This window comes from Poecilia latipinna, unplaced genomic scaffold (assembly GCF_001443285.1).
Source record: "Poecilia latipinna isolate Pla-1442-1.1 unplaced genomic scaffold, P_latipinna-1.0 Scaffold116, whole genome shotgun sequence".
Lineage (NCBI taxonomy): Eukaryota > Metazoa > Chordata > Actinopteri > Cyprinodontiformes > Poeciliidae > Poecilia > Poecilia latipinna.
Window position 1 is genome coordinate 339,954 of NW_015112732.1, and position 25,996 is coordinate 365,949.

Genomic DNA, 25,996 nt, shown 5'->3' on the forward strand with positions numbered 1-25,996 from the left:
TGAAGTCCATATCGCCCACCTCTGTTAAGTCAACAAAACACCTGTCTTTTCCAGCAGCCATTGTACAGCACATACATCAGTAAAACCAGCTGACCAAATGTGCTGAAGCTTAGCTTGTGTTGCTAGCTAACGTTGACTTTGCTGGGGTTGCTAGGTGATGGGCTAATTTGTGACTTTAGCTTATTTTCCAAAAAACAACCAGGTGTTTTTTTTTAAGTGTTCAGGCTGTTTTCAGAAGCAGTTGATACGCAGATGGAAGCACAAAACATGTAAAATGTGAATGTTTTGTGTTAAAGGTCCCCTTTAAACTTGTATTTGTTTACTGGGAACATCTATTGCTTTTCTATCTCCATTAATTTAAGATTTCTTACTTTAAAGCACCATTCTTTGCTTCTACAATAATCATTTCATTTTCTCATAAGAATCAATACTTCATCTCATATTTGCTGATGCAAAGTGATTAAAGCGTCACAAACAAAATTGTTGAACCCTGTCACTCTCTTAGCTCCTCTTCCAAATCCTAAATGCAAACCAGCTTTTTTCACTTAAATATAAACAGGATTTATTTTATTTTCATCTGCAGACAGAGTTTTATACAACGAACCAAGTGAGAAAGTCATTTTGCTGTATTTGTACAAATAGTTTTAACCTTGTAATTTCCTGCTACTTTAAAGATGTGACTTTCAAAATTAGATGCAGTTTAATCAAACCACCAAATAGCTAAAGTAGTTACAATTTTTCTTTAATTAACTAGGGAATCGTGGAGTTAAACCATTTAAATACTCAACTCCTTTGATTAAACTTTGTAGAAAGATTTCTACGTAATACAAGGTTAGCTATGATGAGAGTTTTTGCCTTTTATGTTCAAACATACTGTAGATGTAGACAGGCGTTTTCATTTGCTTAAAAAATTATGGTAAAAATATATAAAAAACATGTACATTGTCTGTTATATATGCAGATTTTTAGATATTAGTTTTTAGATTATTGTTAAACTGACTGTCAGCAGTGACACAAGCTCACAGTTTGTGACAGGAAGGCAGCTAAATTACCTAGTTTTATTATGTTTTTTTTTTTACTTTGCTACTTTCTCTTTTACGGATTATCTGCAGCTATTGCTGACATTAACTTTATGTTTTAATTTGTTTCTATTTATAGGAGCTACATCCAGCTTTGTCTTTCTACTTCACAATGAACTCTTCCTGCTGGTGGCTGTTACCTAAGTAACTGTTGGTAAATACTTTGTTTTCAATCTGTAGCTTTTACACTCGATTTGGAGTCTATGGGAAGAAATTCCCATCTTAGTGAGCAGCTATGGCTGACCACATGGCTGGGTGTGATGCTGCTTTATTTGGACTGTGATTGGTTGAAAAATCAAACACAATAAAACAAGAAAAAACAAATATGTCATGGCTTGTTACGGCCAAAAAAGTGAACTATGGTCCACCTCAAAATGTGAATGCCAAGTGGACCGGAAAACGCTCCAGAAGCAGGAAGTGGATTGTAGTGCAGGGCATTCTGGGTAATTACAACCAAAACAAACAAATGTCTCTTTGTCAACTGCTAAACTTTGACACTGCTTCAGTTTTGTTTACATTTTGTAAAGAAGGAAGTTGAGTTCAGTGTCTTCTAGTGTCATTTTCTTCAGTGGTTCTTATTGCAGCGCCACCATAGGTGAGGAGGGGAACAAGTTTTTCAAAGGCTTTGGTTCATTTAAAACTGCAGTGTGAAAGTGAACCACAGCAACTGAAAATGTAACATATGTTGCAATTTTATGCACTGGATTATCAGGTGAGAAAACACCCTTAGGCTCACAAAAAAGACTGATTTGGCCACATTAAGAGATCAGCTAAACCTCCGTTTTGTGAATAAGATAAAATTGTAAAAGATTATGGACCATGAGGTTTAAAAGAAAAAGAAAAAATACTTCAAAATCTGGAGTAACAATGTTGTAATCATGTGGACTTATTGTGTTAGGTCTATGTAAGTTTAGTCTGATTTATTCCTCACCAGAAACTGAATTTTAGATGAGATTTAACAGAACATTTTAAATGCCATTTCTTATTTATTTATTGTGAATTATATATGAATGTCAGTACTGATAGTAGAAACGACAGGTCATTGTATCGTGTCCTGTATTTTTTTACATCACTGTTCTCTGTATGAATCTCTTTCGGCGACCCATCATCCACACACTTTTTCCAGAACTGAAATAGAAATATATTTTCTTTGTCCCACATTCGGGAAATTCAGGAATTCATAGGAATATTTTCTCTGAAAGCAGCACATCTTTTACTGATTTAAACATTGGAGCTTTTCAGTCATTCAGAAATCCCCAGCATACCATGACAGTTAAAAAAATGGGACATTGTTCATTCTGTTGTTTTTCTTTCATTTATCCTTTCTCTAGTGACACCATTTTTATTAGCTGTCTCTTCTCTGTACTATCTTGGTATTGTCATGTGGCCAAACTGTAATTTAACTTCTAAATTTAATTTGCATTTCAGATGCATAACAATCCCCTCCTCCGCCACTCCGTGTCTCATTAGTGGTCTCTGTTGAATAAACTCCGAAGTTGCTTCATTAACATATGTTGCTTCCTGGGAGTTTTTTTTTTTTTTGCACACCATGTTTGTGCTGCTTCTCTGATGTTACACAAAATTGCTGCTACATAAGGTAAAATATTTTCTGGGTGCGTCATTTGTTCTCTCCTGGGAGAAAATTCAACACATGAGCTGTAAACAGTCTGTGGTAACTGGAATATGGTTTTATTTTTGCAACCGTTTATTTTTACCCTGAAGAAAAGTAACAATAATTAGGGGACAATTAGGCATGCACCAATCAATACACTGGAAAATGGCTGGTCAATCACTGAAATATCTGACTTTTTTTCTTCTTTCAGCGAATGGACCATAACGAATCTGCATGTCTTCAGCAGGAAAGGCTTAAGCAATAAGGAAAAACTCAGTTTGCCAGTTTTGAAGCCGAAGGAAAAGATGTAAGAGGTAAAGAATCACACTGAAGTTTTCATGTTACCACAAACATTAACGGAGAAAATTCACATTTTTTACATTTTTGTATTTCTACTTGAGTCTCAACTGATTCTAAAAACAGTTCATGTGCTTTTGGGCAATAAGTAAAGGTTTTCTTGCCATTTCAAAAACTTTCAGAATGTAATGTCAGAAATCAGCAGGCACTACCCGTTGCCTAGCAACCCTAGCAAAGCCCAGCCCGTTACCTAGCAACCCAAACTGAATTCTGGCACATTTAGTCGGCTGGTTTTTATCTCTTTTTAAAATAGTATTAGTTCTACAAGCAGATTTTTTTTACTATGTTCCCATGAGGAAAATAATCTTAAAAACTCACACTTTTAAAAAAATTATTAAGGAATTATTGACTTAAAACAAGCTCTTCTTCTTTCTTTTATTTAAAGTATACCATAATATTTGCACTAGAAACTAGACTGACTTGGTAAGATGTTTTTGGTATTACAGCGCATACAAATAACAATCTTAAGAAAAACAACAGGCTTCAGCACTCAGGTAATTAATTAGTTCGAGTTTATGTGTGTTTCATATGATCTCGGTGTAAATGCTGAAGGCTTCAGAGGTTTGTTAGATACCATTAGTGAACAACCAGGCATATCAGTGAGATGGTTTGAACATCTCACACAGCTCTGTTCAGTCCATTTACTGAAAATAGAGAAAGAATGGCTGCTGATCCTCCAAAACTAACAAGTGAATAACCAAGAAACGATGAAGATTCTGTCAACAGGACAACTATGAGACATGCATGCCACAAATCTGGCTATTATGTTAGAGCAGGGGTCACCAACTCCAGTCTTCCAGGGGTACCATCCTGCAACTTTTAGATTTACCTCTGCTCCAAAATGTCTGACTTCTCCAAAATGTCTGCATTCCCTCACCAGCATTCATTCCTCTCTGCAATAGGCTGGAAACGAGCAGTTTATTTGATCCAGGTGTGTTTGAGCAGAGACGCATCTAAAAGTTACAGGATGGTAGCCCTGGAGGACTGGAGTTTGTAACCCCTGTGCTAGATGAAGTCCTTAGAAACTCCTAGTTCAAAGACGGCAAACTGGTCTGTTGAGACCAAAACTGAACTTTTCTGACCTACATCTAAATCCCAACAGCCAAACTGAACAATTTACAGGTCTAGGTTCAGGAAACAGGCTACTTATATCTCTGCAGAACACACACATCCTGGATACAAACTGTTTAGACCTTTACCTTCAGAGAAGAAAGAGGGAGAATAAAAAAAATTCTTCAAATCTTTTCACTTACAGGCAGATTTAACACATTTAGCACGTGCTAAATCTATCAAATTTAGCCAGTTCTAAATTTGAAAGCACTGGCTATCAAATTTGAGACTTATCTATACAAGTGCTATTATTTTTATTCCAGGTAAGGCAAACTTGAATTAAGGAAGATCATTTTACTTCACATTTGAGCAGATTTCATACCTGATGAACTGCTTTTATTTCCAAATGAAAACTAAATTCAAAATAAAATTTAAAAATACAAAAAGTTGGCCTTCCTTTATGACATATGAGAAATATCTAACTTTTGAGGCAGAATAAATTCCAGTCTTCCAGAGGCACGTAGCGCAGAGGCAGTGTCATCACTTATTTAAAAACTTCACTTAGTTAAACGAAGAGAAGTGTGTTAAATTGCCTGTGTTCCATTTAAATGTCTCCCTCTGCTTCCATGCTTGCAGAGTGATAACCACGGCATCGGGCGCGAGTTAAGTTCTGACATTAAAGTGATGAGGATTTAAGAAGTTGTATCCCAAGAGTTCAGCTGCTTCCAATACTGTCACTTCAGTCCTGTCTGGCGCTTTGCTCTTAAACCTAAGCTCATTACCTCAAAGACTTGAAGTGAAAAGTGATATTGCCACAGGACCTTCCCTCCTCTACATGCAGATTTATAATTCACTCTTCGTGTTTCCCTCTAGAGAACGCGGCGCCCACAAAGGACTCGTAGGAGGAGGCAATTCAATTAAAAGCAGCTCACATAATGCTATAACTGACTGGTGCCCTTCATAAAAGTTGGCCAGCTAATGACAAAAGTCAGCATACAGAGGATCGAGTGATGGGAGCAAAAAAAAAAAAAAAAAAAAATGGCGGTGAAAGTCATTCTTGTACACCTTCAGTGTTTGGAATAAAGAAATCTTTGGAAATCTGACAAAGTTATAAAATTACTGTCCATATTTTACATTTGAATTTAAGTTTATTATTGTTAATAGAGTGCCTGGATTAGCTAATAATAGTTACCAATAGCTTAAGGTAATGAGTTTTTACTTTTTCCAACAGAGATGTTTTGATCTAATATGCCAAAATGTGCAGATTCTATAAAGTGAGTCTATTGATGGGCCACATTAGTATTTGTTGCATTTCTTCCTATTAATCTCCAACATATTTTTTATTTGCACCCACAGAAAAAATGAATACCTGGCCATCGTTGAATCTGTACAGCTCAGCTACACTTTGAAGTGAAAAGAACTCACAGAAAGGTATGTGTGTGAATTTTAATTTTTACACCTTTATAATATTTTCACTATTTCAGTGTAGGTTTCATATTGCACCACAGAATAAAAGTGGAATTGCTTTTCGATTTAAATCACCTTTGTGCTCATTCATACAACCTGTACATTCATTTCTAGGATTCTGTTTCTCCTTTAAAGAAGCAATACATTTGCATTTACTCAGATGCAAAATGCTAGCTAACTAGCTAGGAAGGGTATATCAGCAGCTAGTTAGCGTAGCGTCCTTGAGTCACAGAATGCAATGAGGACATTTGTATTCTGTGACAATTTCTGCCTGACAAAAATGTCCCTGGAAATTTTAAATAAAAAATGAAGGTAAGACATTTTGAGGCCTTATGTTAGATGAATCTCAGACACTTTTTTTTAGTCAGACATGATTTTCTCAATGTCTCAAAACAATTAGAGGATTTTACGTTTTCACTCCTACCCAAAAATATTCATGCCACTGAGCATTAAGATGCTGCCAGTATTTACTGAGCTCTGCACTGGTGGCAACAACCTTCTCTAGCAGGACTTTCCTGGCATTTTACAGAAACCATTAAAGATCCTGCAGCTGAATTATTTAGAAGAAATTAACGTACATCTGGAAATTAAGCAGAATAATTTGAGAGTAATGGAACTGTCCGTGAAAACCGAAACCACAAAGTTAATAAAAACACTTCACTGCCAAAAACTTTTGGCCACGACTGTATCGTCAAAGAAAGACGTGGAAGAATAGACATTTGTCTCTGTTTGACATTTGTTAAGTAAAGGACAAATCAAGGCAAATTGATGCGACACTTACTGCAATCAGAGAGTCTATATTGATGTTTCATCCCAGGTGAATTAGAGGCAAAGCAAATAAATAATGCATTATTGATTCGCGCCGCCGTGCTGCGTGCACGGAGGAAAATCTCTGGCACTTTGATGCGTGAGCTGCACAAATGAACTTGTCTGTTTTAACCATCAATCTTGACTGACGGTAAGTTTCAGCTTCAACTTGTGAGCATAAATTAACCGTTGGCATTCAAATCTGGGTCAGTTTTTTTCTGTTTCCCAGAGAAGACAAAATTGTTCTGATGGACATGGTTAAAATAGCTCCAGAGATCTGCAGGTGGGAGCCTCTAAAATGCCATGCGCATATTACAGAATGGCGTAACAGTTATTATACCCCTGCCTCACCATTTATTGGGCTTTTACCCAACATGCCAACAATTCTGAGGAAATACAAACATCATTTTTAAAATTTCTTCCAATGAAAATCAGAAAATGTGGAGCAGAAAGAGTCAGTGCTTTAAAGGACCAAATCTCATTTACTATTTAGAGATTTTTTAAATCAGTTTTCAGTTAGAAACTCAAATTTTCAAAGATTCTTCCTCACAAAATGAATCAGTTTTTAAATCCTGCCACAGATTCTAAATAGGAAAACGCTGACCAGCCGTTATGTCTCTGCTGGAATCGACATGATGCTGCGTTGCATCTAAAGCTGTAATGCTCCACTTATGAAAGTAAATATGTTTGACTTCTTTTTGGGTCCTTACAGGTGCTTGAAATCCTTGAACTTGAATGAGGTGTTTTCAAGGTTCAGAAAGTCTTTGATTTCTTTAAAAAGTCCTTGAAAGTGTTTCATATTCAAACTCTGCAGTTTTGTAATAAAAAAATTGAATTTAATGTTTTATTAAAGAGTTTAGAAATATTATTCACAGTTCAAATCAAATATTTTCATATGCATAATTAAAAGAAATATATATTTTTCTCTCTATCTGAAGTTAAGTCAGATTAAACTTTTCTTGTTCTGGAATAATTAGAATTACCAAAATTATTTATATTTGCTCAATTCCAGAAAACTATGCGAGAACATTTTTAATACATTTTTTATTTTATTTTTTACTTTCTTTATAAATTGTATTTTAGCATTTAATTTGTGCAGGAAGGTGATTTACCTCAACATGATTTGTTTGGATTGTTTCAATGTCATAAAGATATGTTATTATTCCCGATTGCTCAATGACTTATTAATAACAACAAAAAATATATCTCCTTTTTTTAGTTCTTTTTGTATTGTTTTGTAAGGTGTGACGCTGGAAAAGTTTGGTAACTTACTTTGAAAATGCTTGAATTTTACTGTAGGAAAAGTGTATAAACCCTGGTTGGACTCTATTTACTCTTTTTACCAGAGTAATGGAGTCTGGCTAAAAATACGTGGCAGATTTGAGATTATTTGTATTCCCACCTGAAAAAAATCTTTGTTTTTCTTCCACGTCAGTTACACACTCCTTTTTTTTCGGTCTTTGCCAAAAAAAATAAAAAATCCTAATAAAATAGATTAAATCCAAAAAATGCTTAATAAATAATGTCCCTATTTGCATTAAAAGTAAATGTGTTTCCCTAAACCACATGCTGTTCTATATAATTATCACATGGGGGAATGACTCAGGAAAACATTCTCCATTACAGGATCAGCTTGTGTAAATACGCCACTTAATTTGGGAGGACTCACATGTTCATATTTAACTGGGGAAGATTAATATTTATGCCTTCCAGGCCTGAACTGTGCCAGGCCTGTTAACATTTGGACAGTTTCATGTGTTAGACCACATGCTCCTGCCAACATCCCTGTGTTCTGACAGCGGGGTTGCCTGAGATTGAGAGCAAGTCACAAGGCGCAGCTGACAGCCTCGTGTTGCCTGCTGGTGAATCATGCATTACAGCCGCAAACAGCGCCGGACACTTGAATGTTGTTGCTGGTGATGGGAAATTAATTTATGTCAGACAGAACATTGTTCTGCTGTGTGCTTCCGTTTTTAGAGCGTAATACTGAAGAGTTCAAGCACTGGAAGAAGGAAATCCATACATTTAGGTCAATGCTTTACCACAAGATGGGTTAGAGATTAGAAACAGTGCATATTTTTAAAAGTTTTGTACTCCAATTTGGGTTTTTACTGCTTGTAAAAAAGCACAAATTGGAGTACAAAAAAAAAACAAAAAAAAACACCCAGTCATTTTTTGGGAATAACTTAGTTTTTTTGGTGTCTGAAAAACGAGTCATTTCCTAAACCTTTGGAATTTTGAGTGAAAATCGACAGGCAATGCAGAACTGTTACCTAGAAACCCGTTAGTGCATCTGCACAATGGCTGCTGGAAAGCTCAAGTGTTTTGTTGTTGACTAAACATCCAGAAACCAACGCTACATTTTTGTTGGTTGTGCAGGAGGCTCTCCTTATGCTTTTCAAAGTTGTATTGTTGTATAATTGCACATCTGTCTCCAGCCATTTTCAGGTGCGAATCTAAACAATGAGTTTGGGGCATGGCCAGCAGCCAAACTCATTGGCGTATTTCCACAAGTTGATCCTGGATTTAAAGTGGCAAGACGCCCGAAAACAGCTCATTCTGAAACAAACTGAGTAAACTGTCATTTTGTGTATAAATGTAATGTTTTGTATAGGCCATAGACCTGTCCTAACCTGTTGAAGGAAGCTTAATATGTCACCTTGGAATAAAGTTCCATTTTAGTTTCATCAGACCTCAGAACATGTCTCCAAAAGTGAAAGTTTTTGACCCAACTACACTGTAAAAAATGTAACTGACCTAAAACAAGTGAAGTTTGGTTTGTTTCCAAACTGTGTGAGAAAAAATGTACGTGTCTTTATGTTTGGTGCATGTGGTCTTGTGGTTTTCTTCATTTTGACAATTCTGAAGTGTGAAGAAGAGGAAGCTATCCTGGGTTCTCTGTTCTGATTAGCTCATCTCAGCTGCTTAATAAAACTGAGATAGATTTACTTTTAGGAATTTTTCCCATCAGCATTCCTGAAAATTAGAAACTTCTGAAATATATTCTTATGTAAAGCACATAGACATTTTTTATCCCTCGTTTCACATTCAGGGATTTAAGTGCACCTTATGTCTTTTTCCATTAATGTATCCAACGTGTTCTTAAATGCTAAAATCTGATCTAATTATGTTAATGTGCATGATTTTTCCATTACAATCTGTTATTTTGAGTTAGATTTTTATCTCTAATAAGACTTAATTCAGCATATCGGCTCAGATGGATCTTAATTGGATCCAACAAATAAGAAAGATCCGCAAATGAATATCTCATATCTTTGGGGGGTATTGGTACAGTTAGAATGCCTAATTAATAGACTAGTGTCAAATTAGTTCCAGTTACACATCCTGCTGCCATGAAAATCACTTGCTGTTACCGGCTTTGGGGATTTTTATTTAGACATGGATTATTTGCTTAATTGTTTCACCTGTGTGTCATTTCATCTAGATCGTTCCAAACTGAAACTCGATGTAGTTCAAAATCAACCTGAGCGAGGATCTTTCCTTAGGTTGGTTTTTAGCCTATTTTTGCACATTGTCAAAGGATTTCTCCATCATGTGTGGGTATTAGGATCGAAACGTGCCATTACACCAATCATAGAACGCCATATAATGTCCAAAAATGTCTATCACTCCATCCTGGGATCTCACAGGCTATCTGGAAGTACCTACTCTGCAAATGGAAAGGGCTGGGTTTGTAATTTTCCCTGCTTGGGAGCCAATTAGTGGTATTATTGGGCTCACGACCTGGAAGATGGAGCTCTGACCCTGTGGACTTTAGTATTAAGAATATTGTCGCAATTTCACCACTGTTACGACCTTATTAATTCTTCTCCTTCCGTACCTTACTTTCTAAGTCTCTACAACTTGTCACACCATAACTGCAGATGATATTCTTTCACCCAATCCAATCGAAGATGAGATTTCATGGTGCAGACCTGCTCTCACCTGAAAGAGGAAATTCTACCTCTATACAGCAAAAAAAGATCCAGTCTGCACCAACCACCTGTAAAATTGATTAACTGGTAAATGATGAATGAACTCCATACATGTACAGTTTCTGCTGCATGACAGAATGGTAGGTCCACGCTAACAATATAAATTATGAGAAAAAAGTTACATCACAAGAATAAAGCCATAGTATGAGAATAAAATCATATTTTAAAAAATTAAGTCATAACGAGAATCTGAACAAGAATCTAGTCGTATTAGCAAAATAAAATCATGAAATTACGAGAATAAAGTCAGAATTCGAGTATAACGTCTTAATATATGAATAAAGTCATGGCATCGAGAATAAAGTCATAATATTACGAGAATAAAGTTAAAATATTTCAAGAAAAGAGTCATAGAATACCAGAATAAAGTCGTAATGTTATAACTTTCTTTTCATAATTTATTTTCTTTTCTTCCTAATACTCTGTCGTGCTGCTGCTGTCTTCATTAACTGCACTGCATTGCACTCCAACCATAACCTGAAATCCAGTGATCTTTATTATAACGACCTCTGACCTTCAGTCACACCTCTACCCTAATCTTCACCCCAGAAATTTATCTCTGGCTCATTGGAAGGCTGGTCTTATGGAGGATATGACCCATGTCAAGATACGCTGAAGGTCTTCTGGTTCTCAGAACCAGAAGACCTTCAGCGTAAATAAAGGAGCAGCATTCAGATTTTATGCACCACTAATCTGGAACAAAAACAAAACAAAAAAACAGCGAATCTGCTGAAACACTGCCTTCCATTAATAGCTGGAACACCATCAGTTGCAGCTGTTGATCCAAATGTTCATTGCTTTCCTGTATTTTACTTGAAATCTAACGTCTGAACCTCGTAATGTCCCTGTAGCTAAAATGTGCTGTACATGATATCATCTGCATGCCTTTTGGACATCAATGTTCTCTGACAAACCACCAAGGTCGTCCAAGGTCAATGTTTGAGCGGGAGGACAATAAAAACATCTCATGCATCAGTCCTTGAAGACAACCCTGCAGTCTGTGGCTCTTACAGAACAGGATAATTTATTCTACTCATTATATTAGGTGCTTTTTGAAGGCAATTAGATCCATTGATTTTATTTTGGGGTCTTGTTAAAGGGTGAATATAAATGTCATTTACAATTCTAAACTACTTTCTGTCATGTTATTTACTCGTCGAACCCACATGCGGAATCAGCAGACGACTGGATGGAGTGTGAGCGACTTTAATAAGTATCAGGATGGATTTGGTTTGACAGGCTCAAAGGGGTAGGAAATCAGGCCGGTGTCTCTGGAGGTTGGTGACTGAGGGAGTTCCGCCGCGAGGAAGAGAGAAGCCCGGTTCCTCCGGAGTCAGGCTCGCACGGTTTGGGAACCGAGCAGTGAGGAAGCTGCGGTGGAGGGCGGGCAGGAGGGTCCGAGCTCCAGTGGAGGTGACTGCTGGAACGGCTTCCGACCAGGGGATCCTCAGGATGCAAGGCCTGGAAGGAGGCACACAAAGGATCACTAAAATACTCTTCAACAAGGTAACCACAAGCTAACGCTGTGAGGCCTGAAATACCATAACTGGCAACAATCTGGCGTCGAAGTGTCGACAGTCTCCCACAGATATACTCCTCCAGGCTGATTGGATCACCCACAGGTGTGCTGGATCCCGGTACCGAGCCTCACCCACAGCGACTCAGCCTCCTCCGCACCCCCTGGTGGAGAAACAACAGAACACCCCCACTCCAGATCCCCACACTTTCTCTAAAACCCCAATAAAACCCATTTAATTTGTGGTTCTAAAGTGACAAAATGTGAAAAAAAATCATGTGCTATAAACACTTTTTCAAAGCAAAGTTGATTGTTACGTTGGCACTGACACCAACTGTGACATTTTTAAGTTTGAAACATGTTTTACAGTAAGAACATAAAAGGTTGTTAGACGAGCCCCAGGCACAAGGAAAAAAGCTCTAAGAGCTCCGTCAAGGTAAATGTCTGCGGAGAGCATAAGCACTTTTATTTGTAAAAATACACTGACCACTCGCTGTGGCTTGGAAAGTCCATAGCACAAAACAGGAGACAAATATCAGAATGGCCTGTTGACAAATGTCAAGCTTTGAAACCCTTCACTTTGTCGGATGTGTCGTTGAGTGATGCGTTCCACTCCCCTTAAAGATTGCTGGGCACTTCATATTTAAAAAGCCTCTCTCAACAATTCATCCTCTGACAGCTGCGGTGCGTATGCCTTGGGAGCTACATCTGAAAACTTTGACACGTCTACGGCAAGGCAAAGACTTGAGTGACAGAATAATTCTCTGTTAATAGAGCAGGTCACTCAAAGATCTCCCATTTCATGTCACACTTGACTGTAGACAGGAGATATAAAACACAAGCCCAGAACAGTCAAAAGGGAAATGTTGACCAAGGAGAGAGTTTTTTTTTCTTTTTTTCCTTAAGCTTAAGGTTCTGTATTGATATTAGCTAGTCATCATTACCTGCATCCAACAGCTTTACTCAACTCAGTCGGTTAGTTTGGAGGGAAAAACTGTGAAAAGTTCTTTGCTGGTTTGCTGCCGTGATTCTAACACAAACCTACGTAGCTCCGCCCAGCAACAGCAGGTCTCCTTCACAGGTGGAAACCCAGAGCGAGCGTCGTAGCGCTCATGTTGCGTTTAAAGGCGGCTCGGAAAAACAGTTTACATGTTAACAACGGATTAAACAGTTTTAACTGCTGATAAATGTGACAGAGGACACAAATATGGGACGTGTGGAAGCCTCTACTGTATCAAATTGACATAGGAATAACAGAGAGTTGGCCATTCTAAGGTAAAAACCCAGCGCATACAGTGTTCATGTTTGTTTTTTTTCATCCAGATGGCTTCCCGCGCCCCCTTGCAGTGACACGGCGCCCCCCTAGGGGACGCGCCCCACAGTTTGGGAACCTCTGCTGTAGAGGATGCTTAACTTTGCAAACTTGAAATGTAAATATACATGTTTTCAAAAAATGTTTTGTCAAACCAAGCAGAAGATATGTTTTCCAGGTCTTTATATCCAAGAAGTCATTTTGTTTTAAACAATGTAGAACATTTTATTATGAACTTCTTGTGCTTGGATGGAAGGATAAGTCATCACTGCAATATGTACTACTTTGGTTCTATCCAAACTTTCATTGATTCACTTTCATTAATCTGCATTATGTAAAACTAACGCGTTAAATTTTTTAGATTATTGGCATGTATCAACGCATTATATACAGAACGCATTATATACAGATATATAGATAGAGTCAGATTGATATATATTCTGTTTGGTTCATTGTCAGATCTTTTCAACAAGCATAATGCATCACATGTATCCAATTCAGATGACGTAAATATGGGTGAAAAGTTAAAACAGCCCTTCCCAGTCAGGCCGTGACCTTTCCTCACCCACACTTCATTTTGAAACCTCAATTTAACCGTAATCCAAACGTAGGCTGCCACGATGATGGCTTCCTCAGGAAAAACAACAGACTTAATGACACAGAACCATCAAATTGCCTGGGCAGATTATCGAGCAAGCAGCAGCAGGAAACAAATTAAATGCTTCTAATTACTTTTAAATTACTATATTCCAAAGGTATAACCTTTATTATGTAACAAAAACAAGCATTTTCCAGAAGTACTGAGAGGTTTTGTTTTTGCACAGATTTACTGGATGAGTTTCTAAACTGTGTCATTCTACTTTTAAAGGAAAAAAAACCCTTTGCTTAGTGGGTGGGAAAATATGCTAATCTTATTGACGTTAGCTGTCACCCACAATATATGGAGAATGCTACTCAGAGAAGGTAAACAAAGAGAAATGAAAAGAGGATTCTTAACTCTAATTGAGAAAGATATCCTTTTGATGTAATTTGGGAGATCTAAGACTTGGTTTTTGAGCTAATTACCGCGCCATGGCAGAGATCTAATTAAGACGATGCTAATGAGCCTTGTTTATCCTTATCTGATGTCAAAGCGAAATTGGTTGAAATCCAAATAAAGGTGGCAGCACTGGCATCCCGCCAGCTGCGATGGGGATAAGGCATGTCAGCAGTTTTATTGTTTCCAACCAAACGGGTGGTGTTTCATTGTTTCTACGTTTCATTCAACAATTTCTGAATTGAAAGTTTTCACAAAAGATTTGACAGGAGACGTATATTACCAAAATGTAGTGAACTGTTTGTGAAGTCCTTTCAGCTTTAGAGTTTTATGTATTAGGAGATAATAAACACAACTGGGTCTTTATCGGATTCTGAGATCATTTCATTCTTATCTCAAGTATTATTGTTACAATGAATTAAGACCAAGTTAAAGGTCAGTTGTATGTCTTATGCTTATAAAATGTTTTTGTTTACTGGCTCTAAAACAGGTTTTTACTCGGGAGGTTAGATTTGAGTAATTTTGAAAGTAATTTTCAGTATGTTTTTACACAAAAACCCTACAACTGAAAGAGGTTGTGCTTTCTTTTGACCATTACTTTCTTAAAACTGCTTATGTTGTAGATGTTGCCGATTGTACTTTTTATAGAGGCATTAAAGTCATGAGAGACACTTTTTAGTTGTTCAAGTTCTCATTTGTTTCTCTATTTCCAAATTAGACACCATTTACACATTTTCTAACTTTCTCTGTGAGCTCACAGGGAAAGTTGGAAAGAGGTGCTGAACTGTATGAATTGTGGTGGGATGGAGTGATTCCCAGCATGCGTTCAAGCACACCTTGTGCTGAGTTACAGCTTGTACAGCTTAAAGTAATAAACAGTCCACTTTTCAAAAACTTTCCTTCAATTTTAGAGCAGAGTGACAGATGTCAGAACTCATTCTGCGACTTAAGTCGTATGTTTTTCTTCTGTCCAGGTTTGAGCAGATTTAAGAGTCATTTCTTTTCTGGTTTCTAGAACCGAGATTTAAAGTGACCCACTAGTTGCTAATTGCTTACATCTTGCTAGATGCTGTATTTTGACTTTTCTGGAAACCCCCCACACCTCCAGCTATATTTCTATGCCTTAGCAGTGTCAGAACCTTTGAGAGAAGAGAAGATTTTACTAACAATGAAGCAAAATTTAGCAAAATTGACCTGCAAGTGGACAACTGAAAATCATATCAGGATCTAAGTGTTTTATTACGGTCGACATAAATAAATATTGATTAGCTTTTTGTTTTAAATTTCTGAAATTCTCCCAAACTGTGGCTTGACCTCCACTGTTTTATCCACAGTTTTCATTCCACAACATTGTTGTTGTTTTTAGGGAGTTATGAGGCACAGCAGCAAAACCTAAAACTGCTGCTGCACAAGTTACTTAACAGGCTGTTGCTAGGTAACCAAAGAGCGAGTGAGTTGCTAGGTAACCAAAGAGCGAGTCAGTTGGTAAGTTACTCAACAGGTTGTTGCTTGGTAACCAAACACTGAATTGGTCAGTTGGTGCAACTTTCCTTTGCGTTCATCCCCCAGCATGCTGTGCGGTTCTAGATCAGATTTCAGTGAAATTATTGAATGTTCTATCAAACCAGTATTATTGATATTGATAATGTGCCCATGGCAATATATATTATTGTTGATTTATTGTCCATCTTTACCTTCAATGTGGAGAATAAGATGATTAATACACCATGTGACTTCGTTTAGAAGACTGGTGACTGTTATTTCTTTTTCAGACCACCACCAACTCTACTTTTTTAAATTTTTCTGTTTTTGTGTGGTGTTTAAGAAAAAAATCCAAAAACTCAAGTCATATAAGATGTATGTCATGTGAACAACTTTGAAGATTGATAACTAAAAAAAGAACTGGATGTATTTTGTGTTGTTTAGATCACGAATCAAGTCATTTGTGCTGGTTTCAAATCTCTGCTTTCAGTGTTATCCATGTATGTGGCTGCTGTTAGTTCTGGAAAATTTATTAAAATGCCCACAGAGATCTGGCAGACGACTGCTGTGATTCCTCCAGGGGTCCGCGGATCAGGCAGAGCACCAACTCCCTGAACTGGCCTTAGATTTGAACACGACTTCAAAAAGGGAAAAATTCACAGTCCCAGTGACCTTCAGCAAACACATGTCCAGCAGACTTAATTAGGCAAAATAATAATGAAAAAAAGAAATCAGAGACGCAAAGGCAGCATGTTTAATTCTCAAATGAGTCTCGGTGGATGAAGACAGTGTGTCATAAAATATTTCATTCAAGCAGCGTTCTCAGAATCAAAGCAAATCAAATCATGAATATATCCACTGAGGAATGAGTGAGGGCCTTTAGAGAATCCTTGTGAGAGAACCATAATGGCTCAGATTTGTATAATGAAAATCACATCAGTGATCATTCTTTTTATTATGCTGTTAACCTTTTAAAAGTACCTTAAATATTATAAAAGCTTTTTAAACACAAAGTGCTGCCATGTGCTTCACAGAGGACAGTGGAAATATTCCCTCTGCAGATACATACACAGGGTATATGAATAAATATCTGTGATGACTGACTTATTCATATCATCTTAAAAGAATGCATTTATTATTTCTTACAGTGTGAAGAACAGAATAGAATAAAAACCTAATAAATGTAGAATTTGCAGTTCTATGAACAGAAATCCTGAAAGGTGTTTCCCGTTGACTGATTTCTTATAATTTGCTTTTAAATGTTTAGGTTCATCAAATAAATTGTAATTTAAAATAAAAAAATACAAAATCAAGTTTCCAAATTACAGTTTCATTCACTGATTTGAAAAAATTATCCAAATCTTTGCGATAAATGATGACGTTGTTTTGAGAACATTTTCAAGTAATATATTGGAAAGTTTGCCTTCTCAAGTACTTGTAAAGTTACATTTTGTAAGAAACACTTAACACTGGAACTGTTGAGTATCCAAAATAAAACACAACAACCAGAAACAATAAATAAAATGGAAATAAAAGCCACACACAACTGGCATAATAAATAAAATGGGTTTTGATGTCTCTAAAAACAAAATTAGCCTTCAAAAAATATTCTAAAAATAGAAATTATTGTTCTCATTTTATGTTATCATGCAGTTAATTGAGTGTTTATTGTGACAAACTTGCTAACACTTTAGCTTTACTGACAGCTAACCCGGACACAGTAATTATTAATGAACTAAAGTTGCTATTTGCGCTGGCAGATTATTTCACTAATAAGTGCTAATCTGCCAGTTTATTAGTATTTATTTATTTTTAATCAATAATAAGGCAGGGTTTACTTAAATCTAGCTCGTTGAAATGCTACTTGTAAGTCTGATTTCCAGTGTATTAAGACATTTGCACCAGAAACGAGACCAAAACTCTTGGTAATGTTTTGAGTTTTTGCAGCGTACATCTGCTCTGGCGTTCTGTTTGTTTCTGGTTCCTTCCTGGAGGCATCAGCTGAAATAATCCTGCCAATTTGCCTTCTTTTATTTTAATTAATGTAGGAAATAATCCTACATCAGTTCATCTGTTTCTTCTTGACATTTGTTGTGAATAGGCGTTATGTAAATAAACTGACTTGAAGAAGTAGTAAGGAAAGTCTCAGTAAAAATGTAATTAATGATTATTTTAAGACAACATTCACGAAGAGGCTGGCGTGCCGCAGCGAACTGATTTACTGCAGGAATTCAGCTGAGAAGCTGAAAATTCTTGCCATCTATATTTTGGAGTAAGATGTGAGCTCAGTGATTTATAAAATGCTTCCCTTATGGGCCTCAATAAATCAGGACATCTAATTTCTGCTGGAGTGAAAAATGTACAGTATGCTCAGCCATTTCCAGTAACAGCCATGCGGCTACTATAGCTATAGAGAGATTACAATGACATCCTTTACACTTTACTGACAGCTAACCCGGACACAGCCTTGATGCTCCTCTAAGAAGGTGTCAATGTCGACACAAGATATACTTTATGAAGGTGAAAACATTACCCGACAGATACTTGGAGGAGGACAGTGTGATGGTGGTTTGCATGGAAAGTTTTGGGGAAAGTGAAGAGAACGCAGCTCTCGTATATCACAGTCAGGGATGACGGGTGATAAATATGCATCTTCTTACCTTGTAAAAGGCAGATTTTAAAATCAGTGGATGAGGGCAGACCCTCCTTGATGACCCTTTGCAACTACGACAATCATTCAAGGCGCCGTGACGGACGTCTGAAGGGACGGGACTGTTGAGCAGAGCGACTGAAATTGTTTGTTTATTCATGGCTTCTACTTGTTCGAGTCGAGCTAATTTGTCTGGGAACGTAAAACACCTGGTTGGGGCTTATAGACGGCAGTATTTTCAACAGTTGGAAACAGCTAGCTTAGAAACCGACACATACCTCCCCCCTCCTGATGTGTTGATCAGATTACTGACTTTTTGTCATGATCGTGTTTCTGTGTATTTAATTTTAGAGTTTTTGTGTTCAGTTTCCTAATGTGTCTTCCCCGTTGATTGTCTCCCAGGTGTGTCTCGTTCCCTTGATTACACCTGTGTGTATTTAGTCCCACCTGTTGTCTGTGTTCTTCGTCGGGTTCTTGTCTTACGCTGTCTAAGTTTGTCGTTTGCACGTCTGTCTGTTAGTTCGTCTGCCGGCACAGTTGTACTGTGACGTCCTGTGTTGGCATCTGCTCGTTTTGTCAGTCTTGTAATCAGTTGCTACCGGCATTTAGCTGTGTGCCTGGACTGCTCTGAGCATTATTATTATTAAATTCATCTTCACCATAACCTGGGTCTCTGCGTCAATCCTCACCACCGCCTCAACCCCATTCATGACACTTCCTGAATTCACACCACATGATTTATGTCATAAACAGCGTTTCCTCTTAAACTGTAGTGGCATTAAAAACGTACAGAAGACGAGATGCTAACCAGTTTTTTCCGGCTAGACGCACCTTCTCCATTTAATATCTTTCTAATCACAATCAAAGTATATGAACAATAGTTTTCTTACCTTGTGAAAAGTGTTTGCTGCAAAATTAGACCGAGGGCTGCCAGTCATTGTTATCATTACTCTGTGGTTTTAGGTTACAAATGTCTGTTTTTAGACTAGCTTGTACTGTTTGTTTTGACCTCCATCAAAATCAGATGGGAGTTCTGGAGAACATGACGTCACATGCAAAGGTTTAATAATCACAAGCAGAGGATGGAGTGGCCTTCGAAAAAAGAAATGAAGTGGCAGGAAGGAAAGTTTTCTAGATATTTTTAAACACACATTCACACAGAGAGGGACGCTGAATCTTTTCCTCTGGTTTACAGAGGGGTAACTCACTGCGTTTCCACTGATCATATAATTGCACAATTTGACATTTAGAAAATAAATTCGCTTAATGGAAAAAGTCAATTTTGATTTTCAAAATTGATTGAAATTGATTTCACAAAACTGCAATGGAAACACTTATAATAATAAGCATTACGTGTTTAATATGTGTTAAAATCCATAGTGCTGCCCCTTTAAGTGAATGTCTAGAGATGACGATCTTCTATTATGATGCATTATCATTCAGCGTGCGGCTAAGGTTAAAAAATGGGAATGGGTTTCATGTGGCGAGCCACGAAATTGAAATGTTAGGTCATTTTATTGAGGAATGTGGTAAAAGTGCTGTAAAAGCTTTAATCTCTATTGTTTTTGATGGTGTTGTTTAGAGATGTGTGTGATATAGGAGCTGCAGACTCTTTCATCGATCTACTACTGCATAATTCTGTGCAACATGTCTTGACAAATACAAAACAAGGATCAGTGCAGCCATTATAAATATGCATGGCTTGCAGGTAAGTGTTTATTATCACACCATTATCAGTCTCCTTGTTATCAGGTGAAACTGTGAAGATGCATTGTTTACAAAAAGTTATTTATCCTTTAAAAGGCTCAGAATGTTAAGCTCATTGTATTTGTTCTGAAATTATTAACATGCTCACTAAAAGCATTAATAATATATTGAATGTCGTACAAAATTTATTTAGAAATGTCTCAGTCAAGAGATTAGATTGTCACTTTATTTTTCATCCGTGACTTGGACACAGATCCTGGTTTTTACCTCGGTAATGTAAAAAGAGACATTTCCCGACTGTTTTTTAACAGGTGGAGCAGCAGTGCAGTCATAATGCTCGCATCTGGCATCTGTATGTTAAGCAAACTGCCAGAGTTTCTATACAGATGGAAGCAATGAGGTGTGAGGGGAATTTCTGCTGACAGAACAATTGTTTTCTGAAGGCAGTGGAAGAGGTCTGATGCACAATGCAACACAAGAAAACCTCCGAAATACAGGAAATTTAAAGGCCAGTGACAAATGTTTTCAGCTTTCTGGTTTAAAGAAAACTGCATTAATGCTTTGCACTTCTAAAAACGACCGTTATTAAAAATACAGTTGTATTATTTCTTTATAAAACACCATGAAAACATGCAGTAAGGACTAAATCAATATACTTTTGTAGAAGCAGTTGAGACCCAAACTGAAGTACAAAATGTAAATTTAGCAGCATAATGAACCAAAGAAAGTTCACCTGTGATTGGATACAAAACAATTAAGTTTTGGAATGGCCTCGTCAAAGACTGTAAGTCCAACTGATGTGCTATGGCATGACCTTTAACAGGCCGTATATTCCTCTCTGACATGGACTTTAAAACAGAGATGAGCTTGTGAAGAATTTGTAGCCAAAATAAAAGTACAACGCAAGCAAATTTCAGCTTGTTGATGTCCAAATACCAACATATTAATTATTTAAAGTCTCTGTGATGCTACGGAAACATTGGCATACCTGTTAGTGACTCAATGGGGTTGCATCTGTTTCTTTTTTGCATGTCAGTAGTTGTGTTTCCATTACAAATTTGTAAAAAACTTAGTTGATATTCTGCTAATGTCAAATTTTTTTTTTTTTGGAACTGGGGGGTTTCAATTAATTAAAAATAAGGTGTTCACGCTATAAGTTCTTAAAAACATGGAATGACATCATCCTTCTACTACTTCCTGTTGTCTTCTTTGTCGTTTCGACCAGTAGTAACATCCAGTTGTTGATCACATGATTCACGTAATGTGAAAAAGTGTTTTCAAAGCAATTTTATGAAATATACAAATTTTGATACAGCTGAAAAACCACCAAATCGAGCGCTAAGATTTTTTTTTTTTTTTTTACCAAAAATTTAGTTTCTGTTAAGCAAATGTATTTTTGTACTTCTAATTAATGCAATTTTATGATTAATGGAAATGCAATCAATGTTAATTTATTTATATAATGCATAAAAACAACAGATGTTGACCAGAGTGCAAGACAATACGAATGAGAACAAAATAATGATGTACATTTAAAAGTAAGATTAAAACAAAACAACTCTACTCTGTAACTGTCATCATAAAAGAAACTCAAACTCGTGGGGGCTCGTCCGGGATATGAACCCAGGACCTTTCACACCCCCATCTTATGTTACAACCCAAAGGTCTAGGGAGTCAAGGGTGGTAACATAAAATCATGTCCAGAGAAAGAGAGTAAATTTAAATGATTAATTACAAGAAAGGTGGTTTCACAAACAAAACACGTAAAGGAGATTGCTTTACGGGACAGTAACCTAAGTAACACTAATATACAAAAGAAGACTAACACTAAAGTGGGTAAGTGCAAATTAATTAAATTACCAAAAATATCCAAAACAAGTCCTTGTTACGGCAGTCCACTCTCAATCCAATTAGCCAGGTCATATTAATACCCGGTTCTGATCTGAGCCTTGGGTGGCTCAAGTCCAACACAAGGACATGCCAAACCTCCAAACCAAAAATCAAAGATATACACCATGACAGTAAATAAATATGGGCGATTATTGTAAATGTAGCTGTCACACAATAATTTGATATTGTGAAAGAACTAACATGCCTGCCAGAGGCGCTGAAAATGTATTCAACATGTTTATTAAATTCATAAAAGTTTGCAGAGATAACTTGAGAATTATACTGGCCACAAATGCAACACAGCATCATAATCTCCTCAATGGACAATCATTACACAGAGAGGAGCAAATCCCCAGGCATTTCGCAGCACCCTCCATTCACCATCCTCAAACCTAATGTGCTCACTTATGAACAAACACATTAGTCCAGCAGACGAGAGGCCATTTATATTTGATGTGCTGTCAGTGGCTCTCTGCTTTTGGTGAATCTTTACCCCCTTCAGTCTTATTATTAATGTTGCTGCTTCCCTCCCTTGGGAGACTGCTTTATGGGACGGTGACTGCTAGGTGGCCGGCGGGGTCATTAGTGGAGCAGCGAGGGGTCTGGAGGTCGGTCAGTAGCTGCCTCACCCACACACTCAGCGAGTTCCCAAGGCTCTGAAACAGCAGGGGGGCTAAAGTGTCTCTAAATTAATTGAAGTATACCTTCTCAGACTGAAGGACTTGAAATATTGTCAGCATCGGTAGAGGAGTTCTGTCAAACTGAATGATTAGTCTGAACACTGGGATGAATTATTAGAAAAGAACATCCTATTAAAAAATTAAATTATAACAAGGAGTTTTCATTTGCTCCTCCTTTAAAGGTGACCTAGAATACTTCCTCGAAAGGTTTGGGATATATTCATATTACATTTTTTTTTTGCACAAAATCATTCTTAATTAGACTTAATCTGGTCACTTCTGCCTATTTTCTTTCAGAATGAGATGTTTTAGGACCTCTTGTCACTTTCATTCCAAATTAGGTGCTGCTGGCCAAGCCTCCCATCTTTACGTTTATACTTGCACGCAAAAATGGCTACAAAATTTACACAATTATACAACCATATTTATTTGAAAAGTAGTAGTGGAGCCTCCTGCACAACCAACAAGAATGCAGTAAATGGTTTCTGGATGGTAAGTCAATCAAGACTTAGCATCCACTTACATCCAATAACACTGAAGTGGAGATTCTTTGCAATGATGAATGTGCACAATTTTTTATAAAATCTCTTTAAAATATATCAAGTTTCAGGTTATAACATAAAAAAACTACATTTTTCTGACATTTTGCTGCTGTTGCATCGGAATTGTCACACTTTTCAACAACAGCATTTATATGCTATTCTATTTTAATTTTCATGGTAAAGCAGTTGAATAATTTTTAAAAAATATATAAGTTTCTCCTAATTCTGTAAAAAAAAAAAGAAAAAGAAGCATTTTTCCTTTTTTGTCAGACAATCTCACACCAGCCCACTCCTCTTATAAAGACTTCAAAACTAATATAGCAGTCAGCTGGTAGCAATCTAATCTGAAAATCTGGGAGAAACTCTGGACAGGATATTACATTTCACTCTGAGCAAATACTTTAATCCCAGGTGTGAGTTTTCAGCATTTTGAAGCCTTCAGCATATTCAGGTTACACCCGAGTTTGACATAAAGAGCACAACGACGCACTCATTCATCACCAAAATGTCCTTCGGCACTTTCCTATTAGAAGCTGTCAGGTGGGCTGGACTCATTATTACATCATCATAATGGTGTCATCCTTGAACTTCATCAGAGTAAATTGCTGTAATTTGTCACATAGAGAGATATACCTCTGGACATCTACCTATATGCATGCAAACTGCAAAATAGTGAAACAATACACTTAAAGCCACACAAAAATTATTGGATGATTTCTTTATGAGCTAATTCTGATTTTAAACTAATTGTTTGCAAAAACACAAAATCTTGCCAAGTATTTTTGTCTCGTTTCTAGTGCACTTGAAAGTAACTAACTTGTAGGTAACATTTCAACAACATACAGGAGCTTGTTTTAGGTCAATAATTCCTTAACATTGATGAAAAAGTTCTTGTATCATTGGCGGATTAATTAATTTATAACAAGACTTTTTTCCTATGTGATAAATGAAATAATCTAGCACTTTTTCATCTATATTAAGAAATTATTGACTTAAATTATTGACGTAAAACAAACTCCTATATAACTTTTAAGGAAGTTTTGTCTTATTTTACATGTAATAAGATATTTGCACTAGAAACTAGACCAGAATACTTGGTAAGATTTTCTTTTTTCAGTGTAATTTTGGTTTAAATTTAACTTTAAACCGACAATGCAATTTCAGCTAAACTAACCATCCATTTACACTTTCTGCTGACATGTTTTTATTCATTCTGACTCCATGGTTCCCTGGTGAGGGAAGCTCAGATATTAAGTCAGCTTCAACTTCTGAAAGGACATCTTTACTGGTTAATTTTCCTTTTTCTTGCCCACTGTTTGATCAAAAAAGGAACCATCCACAAGGTTTATCTAAAGATTTGTTTAATAGTAATTAACTTTCCATTCATCTTGGTAAAAACACTTTGCATAGTTCTTATTGCAGATGGGGTCTGGATGATGCTAATTAGCAGATCTTTAATGTTTCCTCTGAGAAGCTCGAACTTAGCCTCAGATATTGCTAGGGGACTCGTATCTGCACACATGATAGCAAATTAATGTACAGATTTATCTTGTGCAGCAAAAGCACTTTTGATGTAAACGCTGCAAGCTAGAATTTTCTGTAAAATCAGTGACTAACATTTATAGATTTTTAACTTTAAATTATGCCTGCGTTTTAATTTTGGTCCCACCATTTGGTTGTAATGCTGTGTTTAACCCAGATAAAGTCAAGCTACAAAACGCACTGCAAAAATGTTCATAATAATCACTGTACAATTGATATTCATAGAACAAAGAAAGAATTTTACTTCCTACATTTATTAGGGACCAAACCGTCATTAGATAACAATCCATCCAAAAAAAATACGTAGTGACAGGATGCAATGAAGGGTGCAAAGGGGAAATATGGGGTAGAGGCACTTAAAGGAGCCATTTAGATATTCCTCCCCCTGCCACCAAAAACATTTTGGTGCTTTCAAAGAAGAATGAATTATAAATGCTATTGAATGTAGTCTGATGTAAAATACTCCCCTTTAAAAAGACTTCACAGAATTAAATACACACACCTGATTTAGTTCGCCTTTAGTGGTTCCTTTCAAAATAAAGGTGTAGAAGATGAAAAACTGGATTTTTTTTTAAATCCTTTGTTCTCATGGTTCTATTAAAACAAGAAAGGAGCATAAATTATTCGTCTGGTGTTGCTTTGTAGCATTTCAATTCCGACTGCGCTATCCTAGAAATAGAAAGGCAGCTTGTTTTCTGTACAAATTGTTATTCCTGAAATAGAACTGCATGAACAGGCGCAAATGCTTTCTAGATAGGATGGTGTCTCCATGCTTGGTCAGTTTGACTTAAGCTAATGTGACAGTAGGAACAAACTAAACTAGAGGCATGTGTTTGAAGCTGCTATTACACCGCAGAGGTGCATTTGAGGAGAGTTTGTCTACTCTGTATTTACCAGCAGTATAATGTTGTGGTTTCTATAGTGTTCACAGAAAGTCTTAAGTGGATTTAAGAAGATTTAAACATGAATAATGTCATTGTCAATCGTAGCTTCTTTCATTAGGTTTGTTGTGTGAAAGACTTGAACTAGTCAGTCATTTGTAGACTGGTAGAATTCTCCCCAACCAAATTGTGAAAAATTTACATTTGTCATATTTTTATACTTCTGTTTGGGTTTTTACTGCTTCTAAAAGCAGCCCAAGTGATTAAAAAGATACACGCAGTTGTTTTTGGCAATACGCTAATGTTTTTGAAGTCTGGAAAATGAGCCATTTCAAAAATCCTCTGGAATGTGACTTCACAAACCAGCAGGCACTACCCGTTACTTAGCAAC